This window comes from Neofelis nebulosa, chromosome 2, assembly GCF_028018385.1.
Source record: "Neofelis nebulosa isolate mNeoNeb1 chromosome 2, mNeoNeb1.pri, whole genome shotgun sequence".
Lineage (NCBI taxonomy): Eukaryota > Metazoa > Chordata > Mammalia > Carnivora > Felidae > Neofelis > Neofelis nebulosa.
This window is the reverse complement of record NC_080783.1, coordinates 194,476,378-194,500,098: the sequence shown is the minus strand read 5'-3', so window position 1 is coordinate 194,500,098 and position 23,721 is coordinate 194,476,378. Positions and strand designations below refer to the sequence as shown.

General features: G+C 41.9%; 1 protein-coding gene across 3 annotated transcripts in view; it reads left to right on the top strand.

Annotated features, from left to right (window-relative positions):
* The first annotated feature begins 5,367 nt into the window (after positions 1-5,367).
* THRAP3 (thyroid hormone receptor associated protein 3) overlaps positions 5,368-23,721 on the top strand; it is a 78,078-nt gene continuing 59,724 nt past the window's right edge. Inside the window, exon 1 of one of the 3 annotated variants that reach the window (XM_058718038.1) lies at positions 5,368-5,516. The gene's annotated coding sequence lies outside the window, so the exon portion shown is untranslated. Of the gene's footprint in view, positions 5,517-5,711; positions 6,482-23,721 lie in introns of those variants that run through there. The other 2 variants (XM_058718036.1, XM_058718037.1) reach the window with 2 other exon arrangements.

Genomic DNA, 23,721 nt, shown 5'->3' with positions numbered 1-23,721 from the left:
GTTAAAAAAAAATTAAAAAAAAAAGAAAAGTTCTTTATAGATTTTGGATACTAACCCTTTATCCAATATGTCATTTGCAAATATCTTTTCCCATTCTGTCTATTGCCTTTTAGTTTTACTGATTGTTTCCTTCGCTGTGCAGAAGCTTTTTATTTTGATGAGGTCCCAATAGTTCATTTTTGCTTTTGTTTCCCTTGCCTCTGAAGATGTGTTGAGTAAGAATTTGCTGCGGCCGAGGTCAAAGAGGTTTTTGCCTGCTTTCTCCTGTAGGGTTTTGATGGCTTTCTGTTTTACATTTAGGTCTTTCATCCATTTTGAGTTTATTTTTGTGTATGGTGTAAGAAAGTGGCCCAGGTTCATTTTTCTGCATGCTGCTGTCCAGTTTTCCCAGCACCATTTGCTGAAGAGACTATTTTTATTTCATTGGATATTTTTTCCTGCTTTGTCAAAGATTAGTTGGCCATACGTTTGTGGGTCCATTTCTGGTTTCTCTATTCTGTTTCATTGATCTGAGTGTCTGTTTTAGTGTCAGTATCATACTGTCTTGATGATCACAGCTTTGTAATACATCATGAAGTCCTGTATTGTGATGCCTCCAGCTTTGGTTTTCTTTTTCAGCAGTGCTTTGGCTATTTGGGGTCTTTTCTGGTTCCATACAAATTTTGGGATTGTTTGTTCTAGCTCTGTGAAGAATGCTGGTGTTATTTTGATAGGGATTGTATTGAATATGTAGATTGTTTTGGGTAGTATCGACGTTGTAACAATATTTGTTCTTCCCCTCCTAAATATCTTTTGGGCATCTTTTGAATATGTTTACTTTTTCTTCATCCCCACTGAAAACACATTAGATCAAGACATTTTATCTTCTCGCTTGAACTACTGTAGTATGACTTCCTAATTGGTCTCTCCACTTTCATTCTGGTTTGCCCTAATCCATTCTCACACTGTGCCAGAATAATCCTTTACAGAAGGAAATCTGAATCCCTCCCCTGCTTATAAATCTCTCAATAGCTTCCCATTGCTCTCAGAATAAAATCCAATATCCTCAACGTGGCCAATCAGACCCAGCAGGATATGGCTGGTTAGGACCTCATCAGGCTTATTGTGTTTTAGTTCCTATTACACTCAGTGTGTAGGCCTAACAATATTTACGATGTGCCAAGTTCCTTCAGGTCACAGGGCTTTCCCACATGCCTTTCCTTTTGTCTGTAATGTGCTTCCCTAGTTCTTGGCCTGGTTGATTACAAGTTTATGAGTCACTTCCTCAGTGAAGCCTCCTCTGACCTTCTAGCCTAGGTCAGGATCTCTAGATTCCATGTCAGAATCAGCTTTTTCTAAAAGAAAAAGAAAAAAAAAAGAATCAGCTTTTTCTATAAAGGGCAGATAATAAATATTTTAGGCTTTGCAGGTCACAGAATGTCAAAACTACTCAATTCTGTGTCATAACAGCCATAGATAATACATAATGAACTAATGAATGCTGAACTTTGAATTTCATATGTACTTTTCACATGTCACAAAATATTAGTCTTCTTTTGATTTTTTCCAACCATTTAAAAATGTAAAAACAGGGGCACCTGGGTGGCTCAGTTGGGTAAGCATCTGACCCTTGATTTCAGCTCAGGCCACAATCTCGAGGTTCATAAGTTTGAGCCCCGCATTCGGCTCTGTGCTGACAGTGTGGAGACTGCCTGGGACTCTCTCTCTCTCTCTGCCCCTCCCTTGGTCACACTTGCTCTCTCTCTCTCAAAATAAATGAATAATAAAAAAAAAGAACTTAAAAAAATGTAAAAACAGTTCCTAGCTTCTGGCCATCCAAAAACAGGAGGAGGGCTAGAATTGGCTTGTAGCCTATCGTTTGCCAACCCCTGTTCTATGTTGTCAATGGCATATATCACATACTCTCCTGTGTTGCACTTATCACAGTGATAATTAATCATGCATGCAGTAGACTTTTTTTTTTTTTTGCAATGGACTTAAAATTTTTTTTAATGTTTATTTATTTTGAGAGAGAGAGAGCACGCATGGACACATGCCAGAACTAGTGCAAGCAGGGGAGGGGTACAGAGAGAGAGAGAGGGAGACAGAGAATCCTAAGTAGGTTCCATGCTGCCAGTGCAAATCCCTATGCCAGGGTCGATCCCACGAACTGTGAGATCATGACCTGAGCTGAAACCAAGAGTCAGACTCTTTTTTTTTTTTTTTAAAGAAACTTGATGCAAGAATATTCCTTTGAATTTTTAAAATGCTTATTTATTTATTTTAAAATTATTTTTAATGTTTATTATTATTTTTTTTTAATTTTTTTTCAACGTTTTTTATTTATTTTTGGGACAGAGAGAGACAGAGCATGAATGGGGGAGGGGCAGAGAGAGAGGGAGACACAGAATCGGAAACAGGCTCCAGGCTCTGAGCCATCAGCCCAGAGCCTGACGCGGGGCTCGAACTCACGGACCGCGAGATCGTGACCTGGCTGAAGTCGGACGCTTAACCGACTGCGCCACCCAGGCGCCCCATAATGTTTGTTTATTTTTGAGGGAGAGACAGAGCATGAGCAGGGGAAGGGCAGAGAGAGAGGGAATCTGAAGCAGGCTCCAGGTTCTGAGCTATCAGCATAGAGCCTGATGTGGGGCTTGAGCTTGCACACCCATGAGATCATGACCTGAGCCGAAGTTGGATGCTTAACTGACTGAGCCACCCAGGTGCCCCAAATGTTTATTTTTTTAATTAAAAAAACATTTTTAAAATGTTTATTTTTGAGACAGAGGGACAGAGCACAAGTAGGGGAGGGGCAGAGAGAGAGGGAGACACAGAATTGGAAGCAGGCTCCAGGCTCTGAGCTGTCAGCATAGAGTCAAATGTGAGGCTCAAACTCACAAGCTTCAACTCACGAGCTGTGAAACCATGCCCTGAGCCAAAGTCGGTAGCTTAATGGGCTGAGCCACCCAGGTGTCCCCAAATCCTTATTTATTTTTGAGAGAGAGAGAGCACAAACTAGGGAGGGGCAGGGGGGTGGTGCAGAAAATTTGAAGCAGGCTCCGCGCTGTCAGTGCAGAGCCTGATACGGCTCTTGAAATCACGATTCATGAGATCGGCTCCTGATATCACGATTCATGAGATCGTGACACGAGCTGAAGTCAGATGCTTAACCGACGGTGCCATCCAGGAGCCGCCCCCTCCCCCCAAATAATTTTTTTAAAATTAAGTAATCTCTAAGCTCAACATGGGGCTTGAACCTTGAGATCAAGAGTCACACGCTCTACCAACTGAGCTAGCCAGGGACCCCCAACAATAGATTTCTTAATGTTGTCTTTCCAGTTAGAAGTAAGCTCTGTGAAGGCATGGACCACATTTGTTTTGCTTATCATTTTCCTCCTGAGCTTCTAGTACAAGGCCTGACTCAAATGAATGCAGTGAAAAGATGTTCTTTAAAAATTTTTTTTTTTTTTTTTTTTTTTTAGTGTTTATTTTTGAGAGAGAGAGAGTGAGCAGGGGAGTGGCAGAGAGAGATGGGGGGTAGACCAGAGGATCCAAATCGGGCTCTGTGCTGGACAGCAGACAGCCTGACTCAGGGCTTGAACTCATGAACCATGAGATCATGACCTGAGCAGAAGTTGGATGCTTACCTGACTGAGTCACCCAGGTGCCCCTAAAATGTTCTCTTTCATGAGAGGAGCTCAAAGCTTAGTGGAGAATACAGACACATAAACAATTAACTACACAATTAGGTAATGTATTGGAGGGAAAAAGAGTTCAGTCTTCAGCAGGATTAGTTTGAGATACCAAGGTATGGGGACTCCTACACATCTGAAACAGACTGAGTTGATGCTAACATGTTAAGGGAGTAAAACGCACAGGAGAGATAGAAAACCACCCGAGTATGCCGGATCACTCAAGGAGCGAGGAGAGGCTGAATGAAAAGAGAGGCTGGAACCGTGGGGTAAGTTTTGGGCCAGGGAACGGATAGAGGTGGGAGAGAGGTAAGAAGAGATCCAACAGAGTATTTCAGAAACCAAGGGGAACGACTATGCATTTTTGTATCCCTCTAATTTACCATTGTGTTCCTAGTATTTTGCACTGGGTATGGCATGTAACAGACACTCAGAAAATCTGTGAATTGAAAATTAAGTTGAATCAGAACCTTTCAAGAAACATTACACAACATGCAGGGAAGTGCTCAAAGAAGGAAGAAAGAGTAAGCAGCCTGGAAATACTGCTGCTGAGGTCAGTAAGGGTGAGGGCTGATGTGGCACGGTCTGAGAGTTGAGTTGAGCCTGGTGAGCTTTCGTTGCAGAAAGAACAGTAGATTTCTTCAATATTTAGTCATGTTTACTTTGCCCTGGGGTTGCAGAAATCCACCAAAACCGACCTCTGTTCTCAAAGAGCTCACAGTTTGGTGGGGGAGACAAACACAGGCCTTGATAATTATAGAATAAGGTGGGAGCACATATAGTGAGGAGCTTGTAAACTTGGAAGGCTTCATAGAAGAGGTGACATTTGAGCCAGTCTTTAAGGTTGGAGTTCACTAGTGCAGTAATTCTGGAGGAAACAAGCATGTGCGAAACCCTGATAAATGCAGTGGCTCTCAAGCTTGTAGGTGCATAAGAATCACTGGAGAGTTGCTTATAACACAGATTCCAAGCCTATATAGTTCCTGGGAAACTTCTGGTTTAATAGGTGAGTGGCATCCATTTTAACAAGCTTCACGGGACTATTCTTCTAGAAAATCTCTTTCTGTGCTCCCACAGTCATAGGCCGGGGTGGGGGAGTGGGGGTAGGGGATGCGGGAGATGAGGCCGGACGGAGCTTGACCCATCGGGCTCCTGGGGTTCCCATAGAGGTCACGCTATCACAATAAAAACAGCTCCATTTTGAGTCACGCTGCTTTCAGGGTACAAGCCGCTTTCATGTGCTTTACTTGTCGGACTCTCGCAGCAACTCTGCGGGATAGAAATTACCCGTCTCGTATCATAAGGGAGGAAACCAAGGCTCACTGAGGGGAGGCGATGTGCTCAAGGTCACAAAACGAGAGGTAGCAGGGAAGAGACGGAAAGCCTGGCGACCAAATTCCCAGCTCAGAGTCTCCACCACATCGAAGGCAGGCCGCGAGTGGGTGGGGCTCAGGCCCTCCCTTCAGGCTGGTTCCAAAATGGTGGGGGTAGTGGCGTCAGCAACGCCCCCGCCCCTTCCGTCCACCTCCCTCCTTCTTCCCCAGGCCACCCAGGCGGGGGGAGGGGATGGAACGGAGCAACCCACGTGACTGCCGACAACCTGGCGCGTGACGCAAAGCGGCGGGCCCAACGCTCGCCTTGCCTGGTGGGAAACGTAGTTAAGCCGGCCGGCAAGTTGGCGAGGAGGGGCCAGCCTAGCACTACATTTCCCAGGAGGCAGCGGGACGACGCCGCAGCTACCGCCGTCGGAGAGCGGGGACGCGGGGCGCGCTGTCGGGCGGGGGCGAGGTTCGGGCCGGTTGTGCCGTTGCGAGGTTGCGGCTGCGATCGCTGCGGTGGGCCCAGGTGAGTGAGGGCCTCTGATGGGGATTAGGGCAGCTCCGCCAGCTCCAGTCTTTTTGGTTTTTGTCTTTTCTCCGCGGCGGCTGGGTCAGGGTCCCCGGCAGGCCCGGCGCGGAGCCGCTTCCCCGCGCCTACCCCCAGGCCTCTGAGCGGGCCCCACTCTCTCGGCTCCTCCCCCTCCCCGCCCTTCAGGGCTTCCCCTCGCTTCGGCCTAGCTCCCGACGCTTTAGTCTTTTTCTCGAGAGCAGCTCGTACTTCTTTTTTTTCCTCCTCGTAAGCTGTGAGGGAGAGGCTTCCACATCCTTCGTCTCTCCCTTTGGCCGTAGGAACCCCATTATTTGGATTTTTTCTTTTCCCCGAACTCTTTGAGTGCAACCCAGCCCCCCTCCCCCTCCCCTCGGTCTCCATTGGCCTGGTTCTGCCTTCTCCTAGGGCGCATGTGGCTGGCCCTCAGTAAATGTTAGTCCTTCTTTTTTGCCTTGCGGCCAGAGGAGGCATAGTCCAAATTTATCTGCTGCGGGAACATTTGTGCGCCCACTTTTATTTCAGTCTCTTGGGGTGGAGGTGAAGCCGATATGCATTCCAGTGGTAATTGGCGTGTGTTCTGCTTGTAGAAGGCAATTTTCTTTGCCTCCCTTAGCACTTCAGCAACTTTTATCAGCTATTCTCATTGCTTTTCTAAATCTTAGGGGTGGAGCTTGGCAGAAGCTGGCGAGTAGCGCTGGTGCCCAGAAGTTCGAAGCCATCAATGGTAGTAGGGTGTTTACGGAGGGATTGTTGGGTTGAAGGAGAAGCCTCAGTATGGTAGAGCCTGGCGGGCGAGAGCCAACGAAGCTTCTGGTGGCAGCGTAACAGATGGACTCTGGAGCCAGCTTTCGTGGGTTCAAATTTTGGTTCTGTTAGCTTTTTATTTTAGGTCAAGGGGCTTCCCTTCCAGGTGCCTCAGTTTCCTTATCTGCAAAATAGCGGTAAGTAACGGGGTTATTCTATAGAGTTCTTGTGAAGATTAAATGAGATTAAATTGAAAACCGCTTAACTCATTACCTGGCATGTATTAAACGCCATTATTATTATCCTCATCGCTTACAGGATTTCCAGTCTGGGCCCAGAGTGGAAAGGCATGTGTCACACTATCATTTTCCTTTCCTTTCAGATGGCCCTCCCCTTTTTTGTTTATGCAACTATTGTCCGTTAGGTTATCTGGACAGCTTGAGGTGTCCAACAGTAGCCTGTTGAAGTCAGAAGTGGTTCCTGCCATGAAAAACTTCTGGAGCAAATGGGGCTTAGTTTGCTCTTTCTTGGGAATTCTGCTTTGTGAACTACTAGTGCACAGACTTTAGCAATACCGAAACCAAGTTTATTCTGTAGCCAGTCAGGCTTGATTGTATCTTGTAATAGGTGAATTGAAGTTTTCATAAAACACTGTTTAATAATCGTTATGTCCAATATAGGCTTATTTTTTTGTTCTTTAAACCTTTTGGTAGCAGTGAAAGGTCTCCGGTTTTGAGGACTGATGTTTTTAGTCTGCAGATGAAGTACAGTCCAGTTTTAGTGGTGGTGGTGAAGAACTACAGCAAAAATAGTTCTTTAGCATATTTCATTAGCATTGCCACCACATACAGATACTTTTTGAATTTGATTCAGCCATTGAAATCATGGATTATAAAAAGAGTGAGTGTCCTGTTCTGTACTGAGAGATTGCAGGGAGGAAGCTTGGAATATTTTCGAGATTAGCACAGATTAGTGCTGAGATGGAAGAAGATGAGGCTGCCTGAGAGGGAGCGGAGGCAGATGATTAATTTTATTTATTTCTTTGGATAGTCTCAACCACTGAGAATCTTAAGATGCTAGGCTGTTTCTCTTGGGCACGTTGACATCCTAAGTTGAAGGAAGTGTGGTTAATGCTCGTCTCTCAGATATTAGATTTTGATGGATTGCTTCACATGGTCATTCTGTAAACATCTAAGATTGATTCAGTAAATAGTGCCTGAGGACGTGCCATCTACTGGCTCCTGTGCTAGGCTCTGGGAGTACAGGGACATGTGAGACAAAGGGGTTTTGCTTTTGGAGAACTGCCAGTATAGTGGGGGAAAGATATAGCAGGTAAGCAAATAAATGACAAATTGAGAAAAGTAATGTGGAGATCCCTAGCAGGGGACTCTTTGCTAACAAGGGAGACCTAAGGGTGGTCAGAGAAGTTCTTTTGGGTGAGAGTGAGGAGCCAGTTTTGTAGGAGAGAGCATTTCTAGGTGGACGTAACAGCAAGTGCTGAAACTTGAAGGTGAAAATTTAGTGTGCTTTCAGAACTGAAAGGAGGCCGAAAGTAGTTGACACACAGAGTAGCTACTGAACAGATGGACAGTAAGGTTGTTTGTGGAAGCCATCAAAGCTTTCTGATTTATATTTTAAAATCACTTTTGTAGAGGTGTGGAAGATGGATTATGGGGGATAGCATTTAAGAGGCTGTTGTATTGGTCCAGGCTGGACATGGCAGGTGCTTAAGTAGAGGGATAGAATAGAGATATATTGGTGGGAAGAAGGGAGGAGTTTGGAGACGGTGTAGGTTTAATGTTTAAAACAGGCCATTCTTTTCTATTTTTTTTTTTTTTTAAGTTTATTTATTTTGAGAGAGAGAGAGCAGTGCTGGGGAGGAGCAGAGAGAGGGAATCCCAAGCCAGCTCCGCACCATCAGCACAGAGCCTGATGTGGGGCTTGAACCCACGAACCATGAGATCAAGACCTGAGCTGGAACCAAGTGTCAGATGCTTAACTGACTGAGCCACCCAGGCGCCCCAGAACAGGCCATTCTTAATCCGTGGTCCATGTACTGTAGGGGGCCCCTGAACTCCGTAAAATTTTTGTGGGGGAGTGTATTTCCTCAAAGTTCAATATGTTCCATCTTATTCATTAGTTTCAGTGTTTAAGAACCACTGCTCTAGGGGCGCCTGGGTGGCGCAGTCGGTTAAGCGTCCGACTTCAGCCAGGTCACGATCTCGCGGTCCGTGAGTTCGAGCCCCGCGTCAGGCTCTGGGCTGATGGCTCGGAGCTTGGAGCCTGTTTCCAATTCTGTGTGTCTCCCTCTCTCTCTGCCCCTTCCCTGTTCATGCTCTGTCTCTCTCTGTCCCAAAAATAAATAAAAACCGTTGAAAAAAAAAAAAATTAAAAAAAAAAAAAAAAAAAAAAAAAAAAAGAACCACTGCTCTAGAGTCTGTTATGCTGGTTTATAACCCATAAAAAAGTAATTGCCCATGGGTTACCAAGAGAGTTTAGAGTCACGGGTACCCTTTTCTAAAAGATTGATTTTCTTCAAGAATTTTTAAATTTTTTTTTTAAAGTAATCTCTGTACACCACGTCAGGCTCAAACTGAAAATGCTGAGATCAAGAGTCACCCCGAGAACTGAGCTAGCCAGGTGCCCCATTTCTTAGTCTTTTATGGGAACTTTTTTTTTTTTTTTTAATGTTTATTCATTTAGGGAGGGAAAGAGGGAGAGCTCAAACAGGGGAGAGGCAGAGAGAGGGAGGGCGGGAGAGCATCCCAAACAGGTTCCGCTCTGTCAGTGCAGAGCCCAGTGAACACAGGGCTCGAACTCAGAACTGTGAGATCATGACCTTAGCCAAGATCAAGAACTGGACTGAACCATTCAGGTACCCCAGGAACTTTTTTCTTAAATCAAAGTTAAATGTGCCATAAGAGTCATCTTTTAGTTTCTTTTTGTTCGCAAGGTACTGGCTGATGCACATACTGAGGAAGCTGAACATTAGTGAGCTCGGTTTCATGAAAACCCATTTCCTAATTTTCCTTCCACTGGAAGAAATAGTTCCTATTTTAGTGGTAGAAATGCAGAGTAAGATTTTCTTCTTGCTTTCCTTCAGCAATTAGGGGTTTTAGACGTATATTCATATTTTTTTGTAGTGTGTTTTGACATGCCAGCATGTTATTGGAAGCATAGGGTGTATTTTCTACCCCAGAGTTAGAGCTCTACCACTGAGAGAAGCATGTGTTTTTCTTTATATGGCAGAGGTTGAAAACTGAAAGCTTATGGACTAAATCCAATCTCCAGATGTGTTTTGATTGGCTCACACAGTATTGTAAATTTGAATTTGTTGTCAACATTAAAAAACCAAGGAGATTTTATGTAAAAATTTGGATTCAGTGTGCTTTTGAAAAATCTCTTCTGGCAGTGTGTTTCTGCTTTGCAGCAGCCATCTTCTCTGGTTGGGCATGTCCTCTCCAGTTTGTCGTAGCCCTCTCCACAGCCTGACATGTATCCCTGACACGGAGCAGAGTGTCACTTGGTATTATTTTACACCTTTATATTACTTGTTTGTTTGTAGGCATTTTAATTTGTTCTGGATATATGATATAGGTCTCTACTGCCTGCACTGGAAGTTCTTTTGCTGTCTTAACATTGTATCACCATTAAAAATTGTTTTCTGGGGGCGACTGGGTGGGTCAGTTGGTTGAGTATCTGACTTCACCTCAGGTCATGATCTTGTGGTTTGTGGGTTCAAGCCCCGAATTGGGCTCTGTGCTGACAACTCAGCCTGGAGCCTGCTGTGGATTCTGTGTTTCTCTCTGTCTCTCTGCCCCTCCCCTGCTCGTGCTCTGTCTCTCAAAAATAAATAACCATTAAAAAAAAAATGAAAGAATTGTTTTCCGTATTGGTGCCTTTTTTTTTTTTTTGGACAGTGAGGGAGATAAAATTCAGAACATTGTATTATTTTGTTTCCAAACTCAGAAACCCAAGGGCTTTTAGAAAGCATAAAGGCATTGATCTGACCCCTGCCCATTTATTATTACTATTATTATTATTTATATATTTATTGAGAGACAGTGGGAACAGGGGAGGGCCAGAGAGAGAGAGACGTGTATACACACACACAGTCTGAAGCAGGCTCCAGGCTCTGAGCTGTTAGCACAGAGCCTGATGTGGGGCTTGAACAACCACGAACCACGAGATCATGACCTGAGCTGAAGTCAGATGTTCAACCAACTGAGCCACCCAGGTGCCCCCAGGGTCCTCATTTTTGTTCTGCCTGATTTGGTTTTTAGCATCTGGAATGTTGTAACTGCATAGCTGGGCCTGTTTCAGAACACAGAAGAAGACCAAGCAAAGAGAAGTTGCTGAATGTCTAATTAGAAGACTTTAGACTCTTATCCTCAGGGATAAGAACCAAAGTTGTATGTGTTTTTAATATGCCTGTGTGAAGTCCTTTGCTATCAATTTCTGTGTGTAGGTTTTTTTTTTTTGGGGGGGGGGTAATAACTCAGTTTTTCTTTTCTATTTTAATAGGGCAAGATATGGGGTGCCTGGGTGGCTCAATCGGTTGAGCATCCGACTTTGGCTCAGGTCACAATCTTGCAGCCTGTGGGTTCGAGCACCGCATTGGGCTCTGTGCTGACAGCTCAGAACCTGGAGCCTTTGGGTTCTGTGTCTCCCTCTCTTTCTGACCCTTCCCTGCTCGCACTTTCTCAAAAAATGAATAAACGTTAAAAAAAAAAAATTTGTTTTCGAAAGCCATTCTGTAAAGGCTATTCTGTAAAACTGAGTTAACTGTATAAGTTGTGATAATGATGGCTTTTCTTGAATTTTTGTAAGTTTAGTCAAGTATAGATTGGACGGGAGATTTTAAAGTACCATTTGGAGGGGTGCCTGGGTGGCTCAGTCAGTTGAGCATCTTGACTCCTGATCTCAGCTCAGGTCTTAATCTCAGGGTTGTGAGTTCAAGCTCTGCATTGAACTTCAAATACTGTTTGGAGTGAGGAGGGTGCCTCAGGAAAGAGCATTTCTGCATTGCTAATTTTTTACTCTGGGGTTCTGCTTAACATTACATTTTTATCTATTTAAACATTTTTTCTTTAAATTTATTATTTTAAGTCCATATCCAATGTCGGGCTCGAACTCATGACCCTGAGATTAAGAGTCGCATGCTCTTCTGACTGAGCCAGCCAGGCTCCCCAACATTTCATTTTTAAAAATCAAAACAACGGGGCGCCTGGGTGGCGCAGTCGGTTAAGCGTCCGACTTCAGCCAGGTCACGATCTCGCGGTCCGTGAGTTCGAGCCCCGCGTCGGGCTCTGGGCTGATGGCTCGGAGCCTGGAGCCTGTTTCCGATTCTGTGTCTCCCTCTCTCTCTGCCCCTCCCCCGTTCAGCTCTGTCTCTCTCTGTCCCAAAAATAAAAATAAAAAACGTTGAAAAAAAAAAAAAAAATCAAAACAACATTGATTCCCTAACTCCTCCCCCTGCCCTATGGTTTAGTTAAGCAAGGCACAACCTGTAAAACCTTTGGGGGCAGGTAGTTGTCTTCAGTTTTATTTCCTCTGCTTATAAATAGGTGATTATTGAAAAAAATAACATTGCAGAAATTTGTAATGTAGAAAAATAAGTTTCTTGTGTATAATGCTAGCTCTTTAGGCCAGTGTAAGCAGTTTGGGTATATAGAAGAGATTTCCGTTCTCATTTGTTGTACTTGTGATTTTTTTTCCCCACCCTTTGATGCCGGTTAAAAGGTATTTCTGAATAGTAAAGGTAGACAGGAAGGAACCAAGGAGGAAGTAGAGATGAACCTCTTTGGTTTATTATGAAAGCTGAATACTTAAAACATTGTTTTAGAAGGACTTAAAGTGCAAAAGTGTATTTGTGATATTCTTGTTTTCTTGGAAAATTTGGGTGATAGTGTTGATTCTTGGGTTAATGTTGTTTTTCCTTTGTTCATAGCATAGATTTTAGCTTGCCTGTTCTCTCCCTTTGTTTCAGGATTATTTGTCACATAAGTTTTTGCTGGACATTTTACTATTAGCAAGTACAAGTTGTTTGACCATTCAGCCAGCCATATTAGGTGATTAAAGTGACCTTGAATGTAGTGCCATATTGAATGACTATAGAATGAGGAAGAGAATATTTTCATTTGTTGGCTTGTTCTCTTCCTTTTTTGCTCTGGAGGCTACTTAGTGTTGGAGGATACATCTAACATGAAAGTAGTTATAGTTATTTATTTATTCTTGAGAAAGAAAGAGAGAGGGCATGCCAGGGGCAGAGAGAGAGAGAGAGAGACAGAGAGAGAGAGACAGAGAGAGAGAGAGAGAGAGAGAGAGAGAGAGAGAGAATCCCAAGCAGGCCCAGCCCAGTGGGAGCTGACACAGGGCTTAATCTCACTGTAGCAAGATGATGACCTGAGCTGAAGTCAGATGTTTAAACGACTGAACCACCTAAGTGCCCCATGAAAGTAGTTTGATGAAAGTAGTTTGATAGGTTGTTTTTGTTTGTTTGTTTGTTTTTTTGTATTTTCAGCAAAACATTTTCTGTTGCGGTGTTAGTAGAGTGCGCTCATAGAGGTACATGATCTTTGGTACCTAGAGGCCTTAGTTATTAGATGCAAGGAATGAGAAATGGAAGTCCTTTTTTTGTTTATTTTTTATTTTTATTTAAAAAATTTTTAAGTTTATTTATTTTGAGAAGGAGAATGGGAGAGATTGAGAGAGAGAGAGAGAGAGAGAGAGAGAGAGAGAGAATCCCAAGCAGGCTCTACACCATCAGTGCAGAGCCTGATGCAGGGGCTCAAACTCACTGAACTGTGAGGTTGTGGCCTGAGCCAAACCAAGAATTGGACTCTTAACTGACTGAGCCACCCAGGTGTCCCCCCCCCCCCCTTTTTTTTTAAACTGGGACTCTGGGGCAAGTTGCTTATCTTTTTAGAGTATCTGTTCAATTTCAAATGGAGATAGAAATCTTAGTTTCCCATTTTTTCCACATCCTTGTCAACACTTATTTTCTGTTTGTTTGTTTGTTTTAAATGGTAGGCATTAAAACCCGTTGGCTATCATGTGCTTGTGGCTATTTGTGTATCTTTGAAGAAATGTTTATTCAAGTCTTTTGACTATTTCTCATCTTAACATTTTTGAAGCATTTTTTTTTTATGGTAATTTTTTTTTTTTTTTACGTTTATTTACTTTTGAGACAGAGAGACAGAGGATGAACGGGGGAGGGTCAGAGAGAGAGAGAGGGAGACACAGAATCTGAAACAGGCTCCAGGCTCTGAGCTGTCAGCACAGAGCCCGACACGGGGCTCGAACTCACGGAACGTGAGATCATGACCTGAGCCAAAGTTGGACGCTTAACAGACTGAGCCACCCAGGCGCCCCCCCCCCTTTTTTTTTTTTTTTAATTAAGTGGGCTTCATGCCCAACTTGGGGCTTGACCTCACAACTCTGAAATCAGGAGTAGCATGCTCCACTGACTGAGCCAGCCAGGCGCCCCACATTTTTGAAGCATTTTGAAGTCAGTTTCAGATGTCAGTACATTTCACATCTAAACACTTCAACATGCATATTGTTAGCTAGAGTTCAGTATTTGCTTTTGGATTCCCTTTTAGCAGGGAAAGAAGGAAAGGGAGGTAAAATATACACACTGAAGTATGACCATCTTTGTAAGTGCTTGAATGGAGAGGTTTTGGGTGCCATTTCTTAACTGGAGTAGTTCACTTTTCCTCTGATTTAATGATGATGTTTGTCTTGAGTTGGATTTTTGCCAGATTAGTATTGTGACCATATAATTTATCAATTTGAAGCAGGACACCATTGAGAGAGAATGCTATTAATATGATGGGACAACAGATGTAAAATGTCTTTAGCAAACTTAGATGTAAACTCAATCTAAATACTAAAGCACATTTATAGGTTGAGTTTTTTTTTCAAAAGTAAATGTTTATTTAAGCACTTTACATGCATTATGTCATTTAAACCTATATTTTAGGAGGTTAGTAAAGAACTTTTTGTTTTACAGATGATGCTGAGGCCCAAGGAAAGAGAGAGGATTTGAATCTAGGTGTGGCTCTAACCCTCCCCTCCTAGGCACTGTGCTATACTGCTCAGAGTAGTGGTCTAGGGAGTAGATTGGTCACTAAATTAAGACAGGGTCCTCAGATAATAAAATGTCTCCATTTTGTTATTGTCATGTTTATTAGATCTAAAGTTAAAATATTTAACTTTTATTCAGAAATAACGGGCTTGAATTCAGCTGACAGACTTTGTGGTTCACTGCTGCAGATAGAATGACAGAAGATGTATTTCAGAATTGACCATATTTGCTTAGCTTTTTGTATCTTTTAAAAAAGTGTTGGGGCGCCTGGGTGGCGCAGTCGGTTAAGCGTCCGACTTCAGCCAGGTCACGATCTCGCGGTCCGTGAGTTCGAGCCCCGCGTCAGGCTCTGGGCTGATGGCTCGGAGCCTGGAGCCTGTTTCCGATTCTGTGTCTCCCTCTCTCTCTGCCCCTCCCCTGTTCATGCTCTGTCTCTCTCTGTCCCAAAAAAAAAAAAAAAAAAAAACGGTGAAAAAAAAAAAATTAAAAAAAAAAAAAAAAGTGTTTATTTTGGGGGTGGGGGAGAGCACGAGCTGGGGAGGGGCAGAGAGAGAGAGAGGGAGGGAGAATCCCAAGCAGGCTCCCCTCTGTCAGTGCAGAGCCCTTTGTGGAGCTCAGTCTTCATGAACCATGAGATCATGACCTGAGCCAAAATCAAGAGTTGGACACTTAACTGACTGAGCCACCCAGGTGCCCCATATCTTTTCATTTTTAAAATGAAAATATACCTTTCTTTGAGAGAATTAAACAGTATGTATGTTTGACATTAATATAAAGAATACGTGAAAAATTGTACAGTTTAATATCTTATGAAACTTAACATAATCACATATTGTCATTTATTATTAAATAGTTTGGATGTGTAAAAGTGAAAACCCTGTCTCACACAAGTTTAGGCACAAATGGAACCAAAGCCCTCTAGCCTTGTGCTGTTTTCACAGTTGAATAAAACAGTGTTAGTTGAGCACACTAGAAATTCTCACATGTAGTTTTTTTTTAAGATTTTAAGTAATCTCTACATCCAATGTGGGGCTCGATCTCAAAACCTCAAGATCAAGAGTTGTGTGCTCTATTGACTGAGCCAGCCAGGCACCCGTCATATGTAGTTGTTTGAAACTCCATTTGAATTTGAGTTTAGCCATTTCAGTGAATAATCTCAGTAAATGGTTGGACTCTTGGCTCAGTAGCAGTGGATCTGAAATTTATTGGATGAGTGATACATAAGAGTGTCATTTAACTGTTGCAAATGCTTTGCCATAGCAGTTATGATCATTTCTTGTTTTGTTTTATGTTATTTTTAAATAGTCTCTACACCCAAGGTGGCGATTCCAACTCACAACCCAGAGATTGAGTTGCACACTCCACCGTCTGAGGCAACTAGATGCCCTGAACATCTCTTGATAATTTTTGAACATCTCTTTCAGAGAAGGAAACCTAATGAAAAAAATTTTTAATGTTTATTTTTGAGAGAGAGAGCATGAATGGGGGAGGGGCAGAGAGAGAGGGGGACACAGAATCCAAAGTAGGCTCCAGGCTCTGAGCAGTCCACACAGAGCCTGACGTGGGACCTGAACCCACGAACCGTGAGATCATGACCTGAGCTGAAGTTGGAAGCTTAACCAACTGAGCCACCCAGGCGCCCCTTAATGAAATTTTTTTAATGAATTTTTTAACATGGTTAACTCAAAGTGCTAACTTCCTGATAAAATCTGATACCCACACTCATCATAAATGACGTATTTGAGTATGTGAACCATAAATGTAAATAAAGATAAGTTAGCTAATTTCAAAGTAGTCAACTGAATTATTGCTGTTGGTTATTCGGAAATTAGGATTTTATGTGCTAGTCAAAAGTATACATGAGCTGTAGCTTTATGTACAGTATGTTATTCCAGCTGGAATTTTGACCTTACCCTTCTCACCTCATCTTATTCTGGTAACTAATCTGAGAGTTGCCAACAAGGAATAGAGGGCACTTTCTCAGGAGAGGATCTTTGGTTTCCTTGTTGGGTATTAAGTATCACTGCAGAGCTATAGGAATATACAGGCTTTGTATTCTGCCTTTATTCCTTTTAGTGAATAAGAAACCATTGTTCAAATATATAAATCCTGGATACACTTTTTGATGTTTGTCTCTTTATCATAAAGCATTATGTTTGCAAAACTAAGATTTTCTTAGAGTAACTCTTGAGCAATCTTAGTTTCCTGTTGAAAATATTTAAAACTTTTTCTTGACTACATTTCTTGTTACACGTTATATAGCAATTAGTGTAATTTTTTTTTCCCCTCACCCAGCAGTCTATGCCTGAATTGGACCTGATGTGGAGTTAGGCAACATCCTAGGGATTTAGCCTGATCTCTGCTTTTCATTGTACAGCTATTTGTGTATCAGCATAGTTTTTTGGAGATGATTCTGAAAACAATTACCTTTAAGGATTTGTTTTGTTTTTTGGCAATTATGTAAACATGTTGCTGGGGAAAAAGCCTCTCCCTTCCAATTTTGTGTTTTCTTCAAACTGCCTTTTTAGAATACAGTGTGCTATGTGGTTTACATTCATCGGTTCATTTAATTCTTATGATAGATTGTAAGATTAGTGTACAGTATTTATTTTTTAGAGCTGAGGAAACTTAGATTATACACCTTGCTCAAGCCTGCAACGAAGTGGAGTCAGGATGCTAATTCAGGTTAGTTGTGTGTTTGCAACATGACTTTACCATTCTGCCTGTATTCAACAGATATCTTCATGTGCTTGTCCTTCGATGTGGAGTTGTTTCTTTTTTTTTATTAAAAAAATTTTTTTTGTTTATTTTTTGAGTCAGAGAAGATACAGAGTGTGAGTGGGGGAGGGGCAGAGAGAGAGGGAGACACAGAATAGGAAGCAGGCTCCAGGCTCTGAGCTGTCAGTACAGAGCCTGACGTAGGGCTCGAACCTAAGAATGGTGAGATCATGACCTGAGCTGAAGTCAGGTGCTTAACTGACTGAGCCACCCAGGTGTCCCTATGTGGAGTTGTTTCTTTGATGTGACCTTAAGAGCACTGCTTTATGAATCTTATTTCAAGCTTTAGAAGTGTTTGCAAAAATCTGTGTTTGGCCAGGAAGTTTGTGAGGTATGTGGGAATACTTGTACTTCTCTGTCACTATCCTAGAGAATCTTTTTTTCCTCTAGAGACTGGGAAAGGGAGTGAATCTAAAAGGAGCACAACCAGTGTTCAGTGTTGTATAAACCTTTTCTTCATGCTTTAAAAAAAAGCCTGCAATATGAAGGTAACCAAAAGAGTACAAAGAATAATACAAGTAGTACCCGTATATTTAAGAGATCAATTTAATTAAGAACTAAAGCTCTGCTACCACAACTGAATCTTCTAGGAATGTTCTCTCTCAACCTTGCTTCTGATTTTGGTGTTTATGATACTTGTGTGTTTTTCTAGACTTTTACTAAACATGTATGGTTTCCTAAACAAAATACCGTATTTTTTTTTGCATGGTTTTAAGTTTCATGTGAGTTTTTTAATTCTTTATTAAAAAATTTTTTTAAAATGTGTATTTATTTTTGAGAGAGCGAGTGAGCAAGCATGAGTAGGGGAGGGGCAGAGAGAGAGACACACAGAATCTGAAGCAGGCTCCAGGCTCTGAGCTGTCAGCACAGAGTCCGATGCGGGGCTCGAAATCATGAACCACGAGATCATGACCTGAGCCCTAGTAGGACATTCAATCGACTGAGCCACTCGGGTGCCCCTGTGGCTTAAGGTTCTTTAACAGGTAAATGGCCAGCATCATGATGTGAAAGAATTGGGACACTGAAGACCAAGGGCTTTTTCTTTTTCTTCCCTTTTTTTTTTTAAGTGGGCTTCATACCTGGTATGGAGCCCAATGTGGGGCTTTGAATTCATGACCCTGAGATCAAGAGTTGGACACTTACTGACTGAGCCACCTAGGTGCCCCATAGACTCTAGTTTTAGGTTACCATCTTGGGTAAAACCCTTCCTTTTTGTGAGCTGTTTCCCTTCTGTAAAACTAAGGTTGTACTAGATATGATCTCTAGGGGAGTGCTTCCAGTTCTTAATGCTCTGTGACTCTCCTAGTCCTAGTTGTTCAAAACTCATTCTCTTGGATAGTGTTTTTGCCTTTAGAGTGGATTGTGATCTCTTAATCACAAGACTCTGCTCTTTGATTAAAGTCAGCTGTAGGCTGCCTTGAGGCTAACACACCCTCTGTATAGTCTTGATGGTAATGAATTTTCTCTTTATTCTCCTAGCACTTCAAGTCATAATTATTTTTTCAGATACTTATTTCATGAGATTTAGAAATAGGTCCATAAATGTTATTAAGTGCAAGCTGGCTGGAAGTTGTATTAACCAGGTTCTCAGCAGAATAATGATAATGCAAACTGAGCCGAGATAAACTCCATTGTATTATAAGCACCTGGAAAGGTACAGAGTTTCTGATCCATCTTTATGCTTTCCACAGTGTCCAGAGAAAGAAACTAAGAATTGTTTATTTATTTATTTAAAGATTGTATTTTTAAGTAATCTCTATCCCCAATGTGGGGCTTGAAGTCACAGCCCCGAGATCAAGAGTCGCATGCTGCACCCACTGAGCCAGCCAGGCACCCCAAGAATTATTTTTACTGTTGAGTGCTTGCTCTACTACTAGGAACTCTACTAAAATTTAGACGTTTTTCTCATTTAATTATTGCAGCAGCTTATGAGGTAGTATTACTCCTAATTTATAGATCAGGAAACAGGCTTACAAGAGAATGTTTTAAACTGATTTTTTTAACTTTTTATTTATTTTGACAGATAGAGAGTGTGTAAGCAGGGGGTGGGCAGAGAGAATCCCAAGCAGGCTCTGCAATGTCAGCACATAGCCAGATGTGGGACTTGATCCCACGAACCGTGCGACCAGATTAAAAAAAAAAAAAAATTAGATAAAAGAAAAAGACATAAAAGATCAGATTAAAAAAATAAAAAAAATGACTTGAGCCAAAGTCAAGAACTGGACGCTTAACTGACTGAGCCACCCTGGTGTTCCTTAAATTAATTTTTATGTGATTTCAGAGCTTGTAATTTTTCTTGCCACAGTATGCTGCCCAGCACAGATGTTATTCATAGCGTGTGCTCAATGTATTAACTGAGTGAAACATTTGTAAAATGTTTAAAAAAATTTTTAAGTACATTGTTTTATCTTTATGATAGTCTTTTCAGAAGAGGGGACTGGCCAGTCTTGATAGGCCAAGTGAATGTCTTACTAATAGGACGTTGTCAAGGCAAGGTAACACGTTTTTGGTGATTGTGTTCCAAAATTAAAAATTCAATCAGGGAGGCGGATTAGAAGTTGGGGATAAGGAGGGTAGAAACCAGAAAGACCTCTTTTCATTGTATACTCTTGTACAGTTTGACATTTTTACTATGCGTGTACTACTAAAAAGAAAAAAACTAGGTAAAAAGAACTGAACAGTTTGCTTAGGCAAATAAAAGTTAATACTCAACTTTCACAATTCTGTACCTGCTTTTCTCTTTTTTAAAGCTGTATATACATGACAACATGGATGAACCTTGAGATACTATGCTAGGTTACATAAACTATACGTAGAAGGCAAGTCTTATTATTCCACTTACATGAAATACCTAGAGCAGTCAGATTCATAGGGTAGAGTGTTCTGCGTGGGAGAGTTATTATTTTATGGGCACACAGTTTTAGTTTGGGAAGATGGAAAAGTTCTGGAGATGGATGGTGGTGATGGTTGTGTAACAGTGTGAATGTACTTAATACCACTGAACTGTACGCTCAGAGATGGTTAAAATGTTTAATTTTGTTTATGTTTATTTTTCCATAATAAAACAAAATATGGCTGATAATTCATTTGTTTGTCATTCAGCAGACATGTACCTAGACACTGGGGATACAGAAAGGAATTTAATTTGGTACTTGCCCTGAAGAAGCTATTAGTACTAATAATATGACACAACTAGTGGTTTTCAAGGAAAGAGAGGTATTTTTTTTTTTGCTTTTTTGGTAAATTTTTTATTTTTTTCTTTTTTATTAAATTTTTAAAATTTATTTTTTATTTTTATTTTTTTACATTTATTTATTTTTGATACAGAGAGACAAGGCACAAGAGGGGGAGGGGCAGAGAGAGAAGGAGACGCAGAATCCGAAGCAGGCTCCAGGCTTTGAGCTGTCAGCACGGAGCCCAACACGGGGCTCGAACTCACAAACCGCGAGATCATGACCTGAGCCGAAGTCAGACGCCCAACCTACTGAGCCATTCAGGCGCCCCATTAAAAAAGAATTTTTGTTTTGAATGTTTATTTATTTTTGAGAGGGAGAGACAGAGCGTGAGCAGGGGAGGAGCAGAGAGAGAGGGAGACACAGAATCCGAAGCAGGCTCCAGGCTCCACACTGTCAGCACAGAGCCTGATGTGGGGCTCAAACTTACGAACTGTGAGATCATGACCTGAGCCAAAGTTGGACGCTCAACCGACTGAGCCACCCAGGTGCCCTTTTGGTAATTGCCTTTTAATGTTTATTTAAGAGAGTGTGCGTGCCCGATCAAGCCTGGAAGGGGTAGAGAGAGGGGGAGAGAGAAGTCGAGCAGACTCCGTGCTGTCAGTGCAGAGCCCAGTACGAGGTTCAATCCTACAAACTGTGAGATGATGACCTGAGCTGAAATCAAGAATTGGATGCTCAAGGGGTGCCTGGGTGGCTCCATTGGTTGGGTGTTCGACTTCGGCTCGGGTCATGATCTTGCGGTTTGTGAGTTCGAGCCCCACGTCGGGCTCTGTGCTGATATCTCAGAGCCTGGAGCCTGCTTCAGAGTCTGTGTCTCCCTGGCTCTTGGCCCCTCCCTTGCTCATGCTTTGTGTCTCTCTGTTTCTCAAAAATAAATAAATGTTTATAAAAAAAAAAAAAAAGAATGGATGCTCGTGGCCCCTGGGTGGTTCAGTCAGTTAAGCATCTGACTTCAGCTCAGGTCATGATCTCACAGTTCGTGAGTTTGAGCTCCGCATCGGGTTCTGTGCCGACAGCTTAGAGCTGACCCTCCCCTGCTCTCTGACCCTCCCTTGCTCTCTTGTGCGTGCGCGCTCTCTCTCTCTCTCTCAAGAATAGATAAACGTTAAAAAAAAAAAAAAGAGTTGGACGTTCAACTTCCTGAATCACCCAGGAGCCTCTCGAGGAAATAGAGGTTTAAGTTTTCAGGAAGTGGTAGCTTGTAAAAGTTTTGCATTGTGATAAAAAGATGGGAAAGTAGCTCTTAGGAATTCCCTGGCAGTTTTATCTGCTGTTTGGTCCGGAGGATTCAGGTGAGAATGTTATGTTGCCCCAAGGTACTTCTGTGTAGCCTGAAAGCTTGATTTTAAAAACTACCAATCTGGGTAGAAACTGTCAGGTGTAGGGATGACATATTGATCCCTCTCTCTTGTAAATTGATAACCTTGGCACAGAATAGTGGTGTCATTTAGGCAGCCAACTCTTTCAGTCTGGGATCAAGTTTAGGCTTGGGTTTGTTGCCAGAGTTACTGCTTCTTTAAGAGGTTCTGAAGATGTATAATGGTCTTACCTTCCTAGTCTACCATAAAGACAAATTCTGAATTCTTGGGAGAAGAGACACAGTCATTGTTTAATGACCACATGACTACCGATATTAGCTGGTTGAAGTCTTGTCTTTTAACTCTGATTTTGACATTGGCCTGATTGATAATATTTATCTGTTGAGTGCTTAACATGTGCTACGTACTTTTTCAGGTACTTTACACATACATCAGTTCATTCAATTTTTGTAACAGCTCTTTGTAGCAGGAACCCATTTTACTGATGAGGAAACAGATAATGAGATTTAATAAATAATAATAAAGTAACTTATCACAGGTGTCAAAATTACTGGCTGGTGGTGCTGGGAATCAAAGGTAGTCAGCCTTTAAGCATGTGTTTTTTTCTTATTTATTGGGCCAGTGCTTTGGAAATGGCTTTGGGATGTTGATTACTAATTGTATTTGTCTTACTATAAGTTACTAGGTACAAGGATTAAAAAATGACAGTTTTTACCATTTGAGACCCCTACGGTTTTGAGAATTACTGCTCATTAAGGGTTTATTCTTGTATGGCCATTTGTACTAAATGCCTTTGTTAATAAGCAAAGGATGTAGGGACATCTTTGTGGCTCAGTTGGTTAAGTGTCTGACTCTTGATTTTGGCTCAGGTCATGATCTCACTGTTCGTGAGATCAAGCCCCATGTTGGACTCTGTGCTGACCGCATGGAGCTTGCTTGAAATTCATTCTCTTGCTCTCGAATAAATAAACTTAAAAGAAAAAGAAAAAATAAGCAAATGATGTAGAACCAGAGTTGGCACACTTTTTCTCTAACGGTTCTGAAAATACTTTAGGCTTTGGAGGCCAGGAGGCAAAACTGAGGCTATTAATGTGATTACTTAAATAACAGTAGAGAAAGCAAATGTTCTCTAAATATTTTTATTTTATTAAAAAAAATTTTTTTAATGTTTATTTATGAGAGAGAGTGGGAGGGGGTGCGCAGAGAGAGGGAGTCAGAGGATCTGAAGCATAGTTCTTTCATACTGACAGCAGAGAGCCTGGCGGGGGGCTTGGACTCATGAACCGTGAGATCATGACCTGAGCTGAAGGTGGATGCTTAACCAACTGATCCACGTGGGCACCGCTATTTTATCTTTTTTAAAAATGTTTATTTATTTGGAGAGAGAGAGCATGTGTGAGAGTGTGAGAGGGGCACAGAGAGAGGAAGAACTCCAAGCAGTCTCCACAGGCAGTGCAGAGCCTTACCTGGGGTGCGTTCTCATGAAGTGTGAGATCATGACCTGAGCTGAAATCAAGAGTTGAATGCTTGACTGAGCTACCCAGGTGCTTCCTTTTTATAAGTATCTCTGTACCCAGTATGGGGCTTGAACTCACGACCCCGAGATCAAGAGTTGCATGCTCTACCAACTGAGCCAGCCAAGCGCCCTGAGAAAACAAATATTTCATTGGCAGAATTCAAAATATAATAGTTGAGTACAGTTGTTGTAAGGCAGCTTTGTTACAAGAGTAGAATTCACTTTGGGGGATACCATTTCGTGTCAATGGGGTTCAAAGTTAGCTTTACCTATTGACATGGATGGCAAGTGTTCATTTGTTCATGCAGAAATCTGTAGTGAAGATTTCACATATGTGTCTTTGAAAATGTCTTTACACAGAGAGGTACTACCAAATATTAATATTAATCCATAAGCATATGATTTTTTTGAGCATATGGTTTATTTGGGCACATTCATCATTTGGAAGGCAATTACAGAATTCTGTTAGATTCATTTCTTGATATTTGCCTTTTTGTAT